The sequence below is a fragment of the Pinus tabuliformis genome, chromosome X, assembly GCF_031772625.1.
Source record: "Pinus tabuliformis cultivar Carrire ecotype Pingquan chromosome X, CPIR1, whole genome shotgun sequence".
Taxonomy (NCBI): Eukaryota; Viridiplantae; Streptophyta; class Pinopsida; order Pinales; family Pinaceae; genus Pinus; species Pinus tabuliformis.
In genome coordinates this window covers 1,513,003,984-1,513,016,469 of record NC_142308.1, presented here as the reverse complement: position 1 = coordinate 1,513,016,469, position 12,486 = coordinate 1,513,003,984, and the positions used below count along the sequence as shown (strand labels likewise).

The 12,486-nt window shown below is 35.8% G+C and overlaps 1 pseudogene; it reads right to left on the bottom strand.

The window, feature by feature from the left end:
• Nucleotides 1–968: 968 nt before the first annotated feature.
• LOC149145803 ((-)-camphene synthase, chloroplastic-like) lies at nucleotides 969–12,430 on the bottom strand (annotated as a pseudogene).
• Nucleotides 12,431–12,486: the final 56 nt, after the last annotated feature.

The window sequence follows — 12,486 nt, the reverse complement described above, 5'->3', positions numbered from 1 at the left end:
GATAAACTTTGATCCATAATCAAATTAAAGTTGGACCATAATCGCCCACATGAAAGACGATGGAAATTAGTTGTTGGACTGAGAGTTGGATAGTTGTTTGATCATCTTAAAACTATTAGTTTCCACATGACTTTTGAAAAGGTATGGCCTTTATATTCTCTTGAGGTATAAAAAACATTGCGCCCAACCCCCAGAAAAATCGACAAGCTAGGGCGGCGGAAGAAAAATACTTTTTATTCTCGCTCGCTGTGACTTAACGTTCACATGGTGCGGCACTGTCGCTGATTCTCACTTTTCTTCAAATTTAAATATCATACCAATTTGTTAGAAAAAAAGAAGAGGGAAAACAAATTTAACGTACAAAATTTAGACACAAGGTGTGGTTTTTTTATTGATCACACAAACTTGCAACTTCACTTGATTACAATGACCCAATAAAAAGTATGTAAACTTTTTCTACTCTCCCAAAAAAACTTAACATACACATATTAAATTTGTACTTCTCTAAATATAGAAATACAGAGTAAACTCATCCCACTCACACTTAAACACAGTAAGTCACACTCTAAATCTAAACTGTATTTAACTAAACTTATCTCTTCATGCATCACTCTAGTTAGAATCTTACTAGATAAACTTTTTCTAATCTAAGGAAAAAAACTTAACATACACACATATTAAATTTGTACTTCTTTAAATATAGAAATACAGAGTAAACCCATCCCACTCACACTTAAACACAGTAAGTCACACTCTAAATCTAAACTGTATTTAACTAAACTTACCTCTTCATGCATCACTCTACTTGAATTCTTACTGGATCTTTTTACTTGAGTAATTACTATTTCCAACCCACCAACTCTCCTCTCCAAATATGAGATAGACATATAGACCAACCAAGGTGAGCTAGTATGCAACGTCTAGGTTTATTTAAATTAAGTAGGAAGTTGTGGTAGATTTGCATGTGGTTACACAGGCACAGATTGAAGGACAGTTTTCGTCACCAAATTCTTTGTTTCGATGGTGGCATCACCGTGATGGAAAATTCTACAAATGTCAAAAGCATCTTTCTTACAAGAAATGGGAACATTGCAGTCGTATTTAAGTAACTCCCAATTGAGCTCTTTTAGCAAGTTATTGACCATAGCATTGATATGATTGATAGCGTCTTCCTCTGTTAATCCAGAATTGTCTTTGATATAGCACGATACGGACGAAGCTTCTTCACCACGCGCCATGTCCGCCTGCATCCGCTATGTCAATGTCAATATCATTTGTATTCTAAATCCAAATTACAATAAACAATCAACAAACGAGGACCTTTTTCCATTTAATCCGGAAGGTTGTACCACAAGTACATTGTTACAAGGAGTGTCACCTTTTAGTCTAAGGATGTCAGATATCAAATCATTAAACTTCGATGGAAAGTCAATTTCCTGCAGGATCTCATGAGGAAGGGGCTCACCCAACGTGAGGCTCAGTTGCAATGTGATTATGCGAGAACCGAAACTGAATTTACTCTTATCCAGGTACTCCTGAACGTTGGCAAATAACCATTCGAAATCCACTTGGCTTCTATCATATATACATCAAAATAATGCTCCCACTGAACAAGTAGAAGCAAAAGAAATCAACTAATTATCTTTCAGTGATATAATTGGCCTTGTTAACATTCTCACAAATAAATATTTGTGCATATTTGTTTTATAATGGTACATATGGTTGGAAATAATAATACTAACCATCGCAACAAACAGCCTCACAATCGCCATACTGGTTAGACCTATTTTTCAGGTTACGTCTTTGTTTGAAGATTGAAAGACTGAAGCGATTAGTGAACCATTTCGAAACGCAACAAAGAATTTGAAGTACTCAATGTATTTTGATAAATAGATATGGTAAAGCACTCATTCAGCAACATCATATTAATTACATTGCTCTCTTATGAATTAAATGTAAAATCATATGTTGACTTATATATGAATGTAAAAGTCATTTTGTAATAGATTAAGAGGTTAGAGAAAAAGAGAGCCGAAGTCTCTGGGGGAGAAAAGTGTGGAGCAAATTTTGGTGGGTGCCTGAAAACGTTAATGTGTTTTATTGTTGTGTTTTACTGTGTGTTATTTGGCTTAAGTGTAAATCACCATAAAACCTTTGTTTTACATCGTGAATGAGCTGCATTCTCATTTAAATGTATTTTCATGTTCAAGAACTCAATACTAAGTTTTAGTGTGTTGCTGGAAACCTACTTTGTTATTTTTTCAGTGAGTGAATATTATTCATTAAGCCTCTCAAATAGCTCCATCGTGCACGAAATCCAAGTCTGTGAAATAGCTTTGCGGTGCGTGAAGGTAGTTGCGAGAAATTATCTCAGCTCTATCTCAGCTCCACCATGTGCGAAGCTAGCTGCGTGAAAGTAGCTTCGCCAGAATCATAGCTTTCTGGCCCTCCCCGAAAATTAAATTTCCTAAATTTTTTTGGCCCTCCCCGAAAATTAAATTTCCTAAATTCTTTCTAATATGGTATCAGAGCGGGTTAAATATTGCTAGTGTAAAAACAAGTGTTTTTACTAGCAGTAAGAACTATTTTGAGGGCAGATTATTTTTAGTATATTCACCAATAGGTAGAAAGTTTCTTTTACGCTCAAAAATGGCAACGTCAACCACAAGCTTGACCAATCGTCAAATATCTCAATTTAATGGAAAAAATTATGATTATTGGGCTATTACGATGAAGGCCTTGTTTTCTTCTCAAGACATTTTGGATTTGGTGGAGAATGGTTTTCAAGAACCCGCAGATGTAGTAGCATACAACGCCTTATCTCAACAAGAAAGAGATTTGTTAAGGAACAATAGGAATAAGGATTCAAAAGCCTTATTTTATATTTTTCAAGCAGTTCATGAAATTATTTTCCCAAGGGTTGCAGTAGCAACGAAGTCCAAGCAAGCATGGGACACCCTCGAGATAGCCTACCAAGGCATGACAAAAGTCGAGACAACAAATTTGCAAATGTTGAGGAGAGATTTTGAAACACTTTGTATGAAAGATTCTAAGAATATAGACTTGTTTTTTACACATGTAAGTGGACTGGTTACTTAAATCAGGTCTCATGGTGAGACACTTGAGAAAAGAAGAATAGTTGAAAAAGTTTTGAGAAGTTTTCCAGCAAGGTTTGAGGCCACTGTTGTGGCCATAGAAGAGACAAAGGATGTCTCACAGTTCTCACTGGATGAACTTAATGCATCATTGATTTCTCATGAACATAGACTGAATAGAGCAGGAAGTTGCTTATTGGAGCATGCCTTCAAGACACAAGTATCATTTGGTCAAGGTCGAGGTAGAGGAAGATTATATGCTAGAGGAAGAGGAGGAAGCCCACACAGAGGTGGAAGAAGCAGCCCTTCAAACTCAAATGGAAAAGGCAACAATCAAAATCCAAGTCAAGGCCCAACCCAAAATCAAGCACAGGGTTAGAGTTATGATAAATCTAAAGTTCAATGTCATTACTGTAAGAAGTATGGCCATTATGCAAATGAATGTAGAAAGAAGGAATATGACATTAGTAACAAACCAAGTGTAGATTTCACAACAGAAAATTAGAACCATGATAGCATGTTTTTATCTTGTAATGTAGCACAAGAAAAACAAGTGATATATGGTATCTAGATTCAGGGTGTAACAACCACATCTTAGAAAACATATAAATGTTTTCTAATCTAGATTAGAGTGTGAAATCTGAAGTGACGTTAGGGAATGATAGCAAAGTCTCTGTCATGGGAAAATGAAGAGTTAATATCCTAACAAAGAAGTGGGAGAAGAAATACATCTTAGATGTTTACTTTGTCCCCGATCTAAAACATAATCTCATGAGTGTTGGATAGCTCATGTAGAAAGGCTACAATGTCTTTTTCAAAAATGATGTGTGCACAATTTTGGATAGGCCTCCAAGCAGAAAACTGATTGCAAAGGTTCAAATGACAAACAATAGAATGTTTCCCCTAAAAATAATATCAGATTTGTCGAAAGAAGGTGCACAAGCACAACTCTCAATGAACTGACAAGAAGGGGGAAGAAAAGATGCAGCTCTCACACATGTAAAGTTTCAAGCAGAGATAAAAGGTGAAAACTTGTTATGGCATTTGAGATTTGGACATCTAACTTTGGAGGTTTGAATTTGCTGCATAGGAAAGACATGGTGAAGGGTTTACCACTCATAGAAAACTAGACAACATGTGAAGGATGTATCTTGGGAAAGCAACATAGAGAGACATTTCCAGCAGGAAAGTCAGTAAGGGAAAAGGCACCTTTGGAGATTCTCCACTCATATTTATGTGGACCAATGCGGACATCATCAATTGGTGGCAGTCACTATGTATTGACGTTCATAGATGACTACACAAGGAAGACATGGGTCTTTCTCCTAAAATAGAAAAGTGAAGTGTTTGAGTGCTTTTGGCAATACAAGGCTCTTGTTGAAAAGCGAAGTGGATACTACATCAAATTCCTTAGGAGTGACAGAGGTGGCGAATATATCTCAAATGATTTCCTTTGATTTCGTAGGGAGCATGGAATTCCCAAGAAATTTACAACAAGGCATACACCTCAGCAAAATGGTGTGGCAGAAAATAAGAATAAGACCATTATGGAGATGGCAAGGAGTATGTTGAAGGTAAAGCATTTGCCAGATGACTATTGGGCTGAAGTTGTCGCTTGTGCAACATATATCTTGAATAGATGTCCAACCAAAAGCGTCCATAACATTTTTCTTGAAGAGGCATAGAGTGGAAGAGAGCAAAATGTCACTCACATGAGAGTTTTTGGATGTGTGGCATATGCACATGTCCCGGAAGAGTTAAGGAAGAAGTTGGACAACAAGGGGGAGAAATGTATATTTGTTGGATATAGTGATGAATCCAAAGCATACACACTCTACAATCCATCAACCAAGAAGGTCATAATCAGCAGAGATGTGTAGTTCATAGAAGACGAAGCATGGGACAGAACTTTAGAGAAGACAGTTAATGTTAAAGCATGTATACCACATGAGGATAGAGAGGAATTAACAGTAGCAAGTAATTCCTCAACTGTGACTCCCTCTACTCCTATTCAAGCGCAACAAAGCAGACAGAAAGCAAATCCATCAACAAATAATATGACAGTTTCGCGTAGCCAACCAGGTGCTTCTCCAAGAACACAGCAAAGCGCAACACCAAGTGACATGTTAAGCCCTTCTTTAGCAAGCACAAGAAGACCAAAATTTAGAAATTTAAATGAAATTTTTGAGCAAGATGAAGTTGATAGTAGCGCTGGTCTAAATTCCTTATTTGCATTATTTTGTCATGTAGATGACCCAATCCATTGTGAAGATGCAGTCAAAGAAGAAAAATGGGTTGCGGCAATGGAGGAAGAAATAGAAGCAATAGAAAGGAATGACACATGGGAGTTAGTGAGCCTTCTGAAAAGAAAACATGTTATTGGAGTGAAGTGGGTCAATAAGACCAAAAACAACATTGAGGGAAATATTGACAGGCACAAAGCACGGCTAGTTGTGAAAGGATACAAGTAGAAGCATGGAAGAGATTACGCGAAGATGTTCACGCCAGTCGCGCTGATGGAGACAGTGCACGCAGTTGTGGTGGTTATCACGCAACGCAAATGGAGAGTGTATCAAATGGACTTAAAATTAGCGTTCTTGAATGTAGTACTAAAAGAGGAAGTGTATGTTGTGCAACCACCTGGTTATGAGATTGAAGGCCAAGAAGACAAAGTATATCAGTTGAGGAAATCTCTTTATGGGTTGAAGCAAGCACCGCGTGCATGGTACAACAGGGTAGATGCTTACTTGTTGGAAAATGGTTTCGAAAAATGTGATAGTGAGCCTACTCTCTACATCGAAGAGAGCGAATGTAAGATTCTCATTGTTGTATTATATGTAGATGATTTGATTTTTATAGGCAGTGATGATTTTCTTATCATTGATTTCAAACAAGTCATGAAGAGTGAATATGATATGACTGACTTGGGATTGTTAAGATATTTTTTGGGCATAGAGGTGAAGCAAACAAAAAATGACATTTTTATCTCTCAAGCAAATTATGTGGCAGAAATTTTGGAGAGGTTTAAAATGCAGAACAACAAGTGTGCACCAACTCCAACTGTCATAGGGTTGAAGTTGAGCAAAGAAGATTGCAACAGCATTGTCAATCCAACATTATACAAAAGCATGATAGGGAGCTCGATGTATTTGACCGCCACGAGGCCGGATATAATGTATGTAGTAAGTTTGGTGTCAAGATTCATGGAGACACCCAAGCAGACACATTGGCATACAACGAAAAGGATTTTGAGGTATGTCAATGGGACAAAACAGTATGGCATTTTGTACACAGTAGCAAGTGATTTCAGGCTGGTTAGTTACACTTACAATGATTGTGCAAGCAGTGTCGATGACAGAAATAGCACGTCGGGATACGTTTTTCATTTGGGTCCCGGAGCCATTTCATGGGCCTCCAAGAAGGAACCAATAGTGTCACTGTCAACAGCAGAAGCTGAATTGTCACAACAACAACAGTAGCATATCACAGAGTTTGGATGAGAAGGATGTTGAGGGATCTTCATCATAACCAAAAGGGAGCAACAACTATTTTCTGCGACAACACCTGAGCAATTCCATTGTCAAAGAATTATGTCTTCCACAAGAGGACCAAGCATATTGATGATAAATATCATTTTATCAAAGAGTTGATTAACAATGATGAAATTGTGTTGCAGCAGTGCAGGTCACACAAGCAATTTGTTGGTATTTTCACAAAGCCTTTGGCGGGTGAAAGTTTTGCTTATCTCAGAAACTATTTGGGAATTGTCAATGGCGGCAATTGTGATTAAGGGGGAGTGTTGGAATTAATAATCCTAACCACCGCAATAAATAGCCTAATAACATCCATACTTGTTAGACGTGTTTTTGCAGGTTGCGTCTTTGTTTGAAGATGGAAGGATTGAAGTGAGGCGTGAACCATTTCGAAATGTAACAAGGAATTTAAAGCAGTCAATGTACTTTGGTAAATAGATATGGGCAAGCATTCATTCATCGACTATTGCCCACACTCCAAAAACACTTGCTCGATTTTGATTACGCTCAACAACATCATATTAATTGCTTTGCTCTGCCATGAATTAAATGTAAAATCGTATGTTGAGTTATATATGAATTTAAAAGTCATTTTGTAATAGGTTAGAGAGTAAGAGGTTAGAGAAAAAGATAGCGCAAGTCTCTTGGGAAAAAAACGTGGAGAAAATTTTGGTGGCGCGTGCAAACAAACTATGTTATTCCACGTAAGTGTAAATCACCTTAAAATCTTTGTTGGTGAATGACCCATTCTCTTTTAAATGCATTTTCATGTTTAAAAATTTAATACTAAGTTTTATTGCTCCAAACCTACTTTGTTATTTTTGGAGTGAGTCTTATTCATTAAACCTATGAAATAGCTCCGTAGTGCACGAAATCCAATTATGTGAAAGTTAAATTCATGAGAATCCTAGCTTTCTGCCCCTGTGAAAATTAAATTTCCTAAATTTTTTCTAATACATACAGCATGTTGAACATAGGTGACTTTGTCTCGACTTTGAACTTTCTCGGGCTCTTTCGCCATTTCATTTACCGTGTCGTAGACCGCCATGTAAACTCCTTTCATCTATTCTGGAAAGACAATCTACCAATGATGGGTCCCATCTGATCATTATACACATAACTGTTAGTCAGGCCGGTTAGTGTAGAGAAAGGGCATATCGTGGTACGTGTTTACTTGTAATTTAAAATGATATGAATGTTAAATTTTGATTGAAGTTTGAATATATCTATTACCTTAAAATATTTTTATGGTCCCTCACTTTCACAACTATTTCACAACCCTTACACGAAAATAAGATAAGAAAAAATGAAAACAAAACACGTTACTACTAGCCTGTAAATGGTCACCTCTATATTGCTGCGGTGAAGAGTTCTAGCTCTTCCATTGTGCCGTAAGTGTCGTAGATATCGTCGAGCACCGTTACAAGTTGAGACATTTTGGCAAAGCCAAGTCGGAATGCTGAATGTATGGCATCGGTTGCAATGCAAGATGCAAAAGTGTAGTACTCCACGTGAATATGTCGCGTGAATCACAGCTGGGGAACCCATAATGTTTCCACCATCTGAACAAACAATCTTCATTTATTTAATATCTTGATTTGTTCGCCAGTCAAATCCAATTAATTTTCGGACGATGTCCAATACAGATCATTACCTGGAGACAGAATGTAATTCCCTCTTTAGTATCGAGTGAAAGATGTTGAACTCCACTTTTGCAAGTTCTACGAGTGTCTGCCTCTTCATGTTCATCTAGCGCGTCATTAATTTAAGCATTTACATTAGAACTAAATTATTATAAGACACATTTCTTTGATACAGGGTAGTATTTCTGTCAACATATATGGATCTATGCCAGGAGCATTTGTGGATTCAACTAAACATATTAACGAAAAGCTAATATTTAAGTTATGGAAGTAAAATTCGATGTTACATTAAAAAAAATATTGAACCTACTCGTATATAGTGTCTTGTGGAAATACTTCCATGTACATTCTTGCTTCCACTCTTGGCAGATTTGTGTGCCAAACATATTCCAGAGCGTACTCTATCTGCCGTCGACAAAATTGAAAATATAAAATATAGACGCGAACAAATAATGATATATGATGTTTATTAGCGGATGTGATGTTAGTATTACTGCCTGACCTCTTGTGAAAGACTCGACACCACAATCTTTTGTAGGGCATGTTTTAAATACATTGTAGAGAAGATTTCAGCCTTTTCAATAACCTTTTTGTTGGCAAAGGCAATCAGGGATGCCCAAAATAAATTGAGTACCACTATGACATAAAGGACGGTTTTAAGACAATAAGACAATATTTGAGACAATTTTTGGGTAAATTGTCTTGACTTAAGACAAAAAAAATTGTGTATTGTCTTAAATATTGTCTTTAAGCTGGTGTCTAAAAACTGGTGTCTAAAAAATTATTTTCTTAAAAAATAGTATCTTAAAGATTATTATCTTAAAGAATATTGTTTTAAAGATTATTGTCTTAAACAATATTGTCATATAACACAACCATTATTGTCTCTTAGCACACAACTTCATTTTTGTCTCACTTGAGGCAATTTCATTTTTGTCTCTCTAAAGACAACACTAGGATTAGAGACAATATGTCTTTAATAATAGCTATTGTCTCTTTAGAGACAATAAATTTTTTATTTGAAGATCACTTTTGTCTCTTTAGAGACAATATATAACAATTAATTCAAAAATATTTCACCATTGAAATAAATCAATATAAAAAACATTTAATTAAAAATGAACTACAAAATCATTGATTGGTTCAGAAGTGAACCACCAACCTCTTATATGTAAAGCACTCTTCCATTGAACTAGCACATTTTAAAAAATTATATGAAGAGTTATGACAATCCTTAAAATTACATTTATAGTCATTGATTTTAAATTAAAAAAAAAAAAAAAAGGTAAAAATTAAAATTAAAAACTACTAACAAACCCAAACACCAAACCAAGTGAAGAGTTATGAGTTATGGCAATCCTTAAAATTACATTTATAGTCGTTGATTTTAAATTAAAGAAAAAAGATAAAAGATAAAAATTTAAAACTATGAACAAACCCAAACACCAAACCCAAACATCTTGTGGAAGCTTTGAAAAATTTGTGACCAAGGCACTGGTGTCTTTCCACACCCTTTCATTTATGCATAGGGATCTTAGGTGGGATAACATGAAGAACATTGAATTAGATGAGTGGTTTATAATAGACATTGAGGATGCCACTCGTGCACCTCAGATTTACCCTCATAATCTTAGCGGCTTGAACCATGCTCCTGAGATGTCTACGGGTGTTCATGGGGTTAAAGTTGATGTGTGGAGTATTGGACGCCTTATCAGGACAAGTGGGCTGAATGTGTCTGAGTTATTGAGGAATTTACAAAATAGATTCTTGGAACAAGACCCATACCAGAGGCCTTTTGTTGTACATTGCTAACATCACCTTCTTGAGTTGTAGTCTTCCCTACGTAATTACTGAGATTAGAGATTGCCAACCATTGTAAATTCTCAGTCCTATGTATCCCATTATTACTATTCATAGGATCCACAATCATATGATTATTGAATGTTGAATTATCCGAAAATTTGATATATCTAACAAAGAACTTGTTCTAGATTGTACACAAGGAAGACACCCCTTCCTATAATGCCATTAGTTCACAATGGCGATCTCATGTAAGCAGCTTGCACCATTCATAACATTAAGTTGGGTATTATATCCTTGACATTCGATTCTAATGGAAATAAGCATATTTCCATGTTTTTCCCTAAGAGGGGGATTTTTTTAAATGATTGTTCTGATTTGTAGCTTCGATATAATTTGATTTTAAATTCAATGAACTGCATGCTTATTCTGGTAAAATAGAAATGATGTGTTTCACAGTTTGGTGTATGCCACGCTAGAGAAATTGAAACAACAACTCTCTCTCCCTTTTTTTCATTCAAATAAATTATATATAAAGAAAAAAATATTTTTTTATGGTTTATGGTGAAGGGAAGATGATATTTAATGCTCAGCTTATCGAACATTATTGAATATTAAAGACCCTATAGTGAAAGGCAAAGCGCAAAGAAGGGAAGATGATATTTAATGCTCAACATATCAAACAATAATGAATGTTAAAGACACTGTAGTGAAATGAAAAGCACAAAAAATAATTGAGGAATTGATTGTCCATAATACCCAAGTGCAATTTACCCATGTAGAAGGCCCCATACAGTTGGACACCATATAATAACTGAAAAAAAAAAATAATTTGAATGACCTGAATACAAACATCCCATGTAAGACTAGTGATAGAACAACCCAGAGTGCACCAAGACATTTTCAATTCATTTGGTGACCGATTTTTGCAGTCTCAGGAAAGAAAAAAGGTTTTGTAGTTGGCTCCCATTTATAACATTCAACACAACTTGAGATGAATAGCCAAAAGAGAGCAGCTCAATGCACCCTTTAAAAAGTTCACTTTGTTTTCCATTTTTCTGCATTATATCATATAGACATGTTATGCTCAATTGAAAAAATGATTCATCACTACCACCACAGCAAAATCTCATTGTTTCAATCCATTCCAAACTTATTTCATCAACTACATAGGTTTACACACACATGGACCTTATGATAGAAGAGAAAAAGGCTCTGTTAGGTACTAGAAACTTTGGATTCAATCTCAAAGAGAAAAAGTAGAAGGAAAAAATAAATCCAGCATTGCAACGTCGCTATATAAGTGGAGAAAGGGAAAACAAATGTGATATAATGAATCTTGTTCTTCCTCAATGTGAATGAAACTATGAAATTACAAATACGTAATGTAGAAATACCCTGCTTGTCATCGCAATCCAACTTAAACTCTCTCCACTAATTCGTCCAAGAAAGCTTTCCATCAAGTAATAAAAAAACGAATGTAAGAATAAGCCAATTGTCAACAACCATATAGGTAAGGCAGGTCTACCCTTCCCTAAGGGAAGGTGCCAAATAAAATTGTGAGCTTTTGCCATTAAGACGAGCAACCTTGTTAGATCCTTTGGGGGCAGTGACTAGGCCGAGAGTACCCTAGGTGACCAGGCCACTATGACCTTATCATAAACATGGAGACTATAATTGAGACCAAAAGGGATTTAGGAGTGTGGCATACTACATTGAGAGAGCCTCAAGTCACCATGTCATTATGAACCTAATCGTAAATAGACAGACTGTGACTGATCAAGAACTGTTGCACAAAATATTACATTCTTCAACCCTGAGCTTTAACAACTCATGCCCAAACAATAAATGGATATGGCAAGAAAACTAAAATAAATAATTTGAGGATGTTCTAGTTTCTATTTTTCCTTGAAACAATTTCCCCGACATATTGGAAAAACAACATATGTAAACCAATCAAAATGTCCATATCCAAAAGACAGAAAGAATATGAAAATGAAGTGTGGGTTTACTGAAAAAACCGCTCTTTTCATCAAACCCGCTCTTAAGGGCTATAACAAATCATTCTCAAGCAGCCCACAGACAAACAAAAATTCAATCAATCCATAGATGCACCAATAAAACAAAAAAATAATACATAGAGAAAGGAATGGGCAAAAGTTTTTCAAAAAAGATTAGAAAAAAATGATTTAAAAATAGATAAATAAAATAAAATAACCCCAAAAATTATTTTTCAGAGTGCATGAGAACTTACCCTCTCAAGCTCATCCTGGATTTCCTACAAATTTTCAATGGAGAGAACAAGCTCACCGTATGTGTGCTCTTCCTCTTCCCCTTTTGATCTCTTGGACTTGTCCATCCTGCCCAATCCTTCTGACCTAAAAGTCCTAAAAATCCAACAGTGTCGAAGGCACT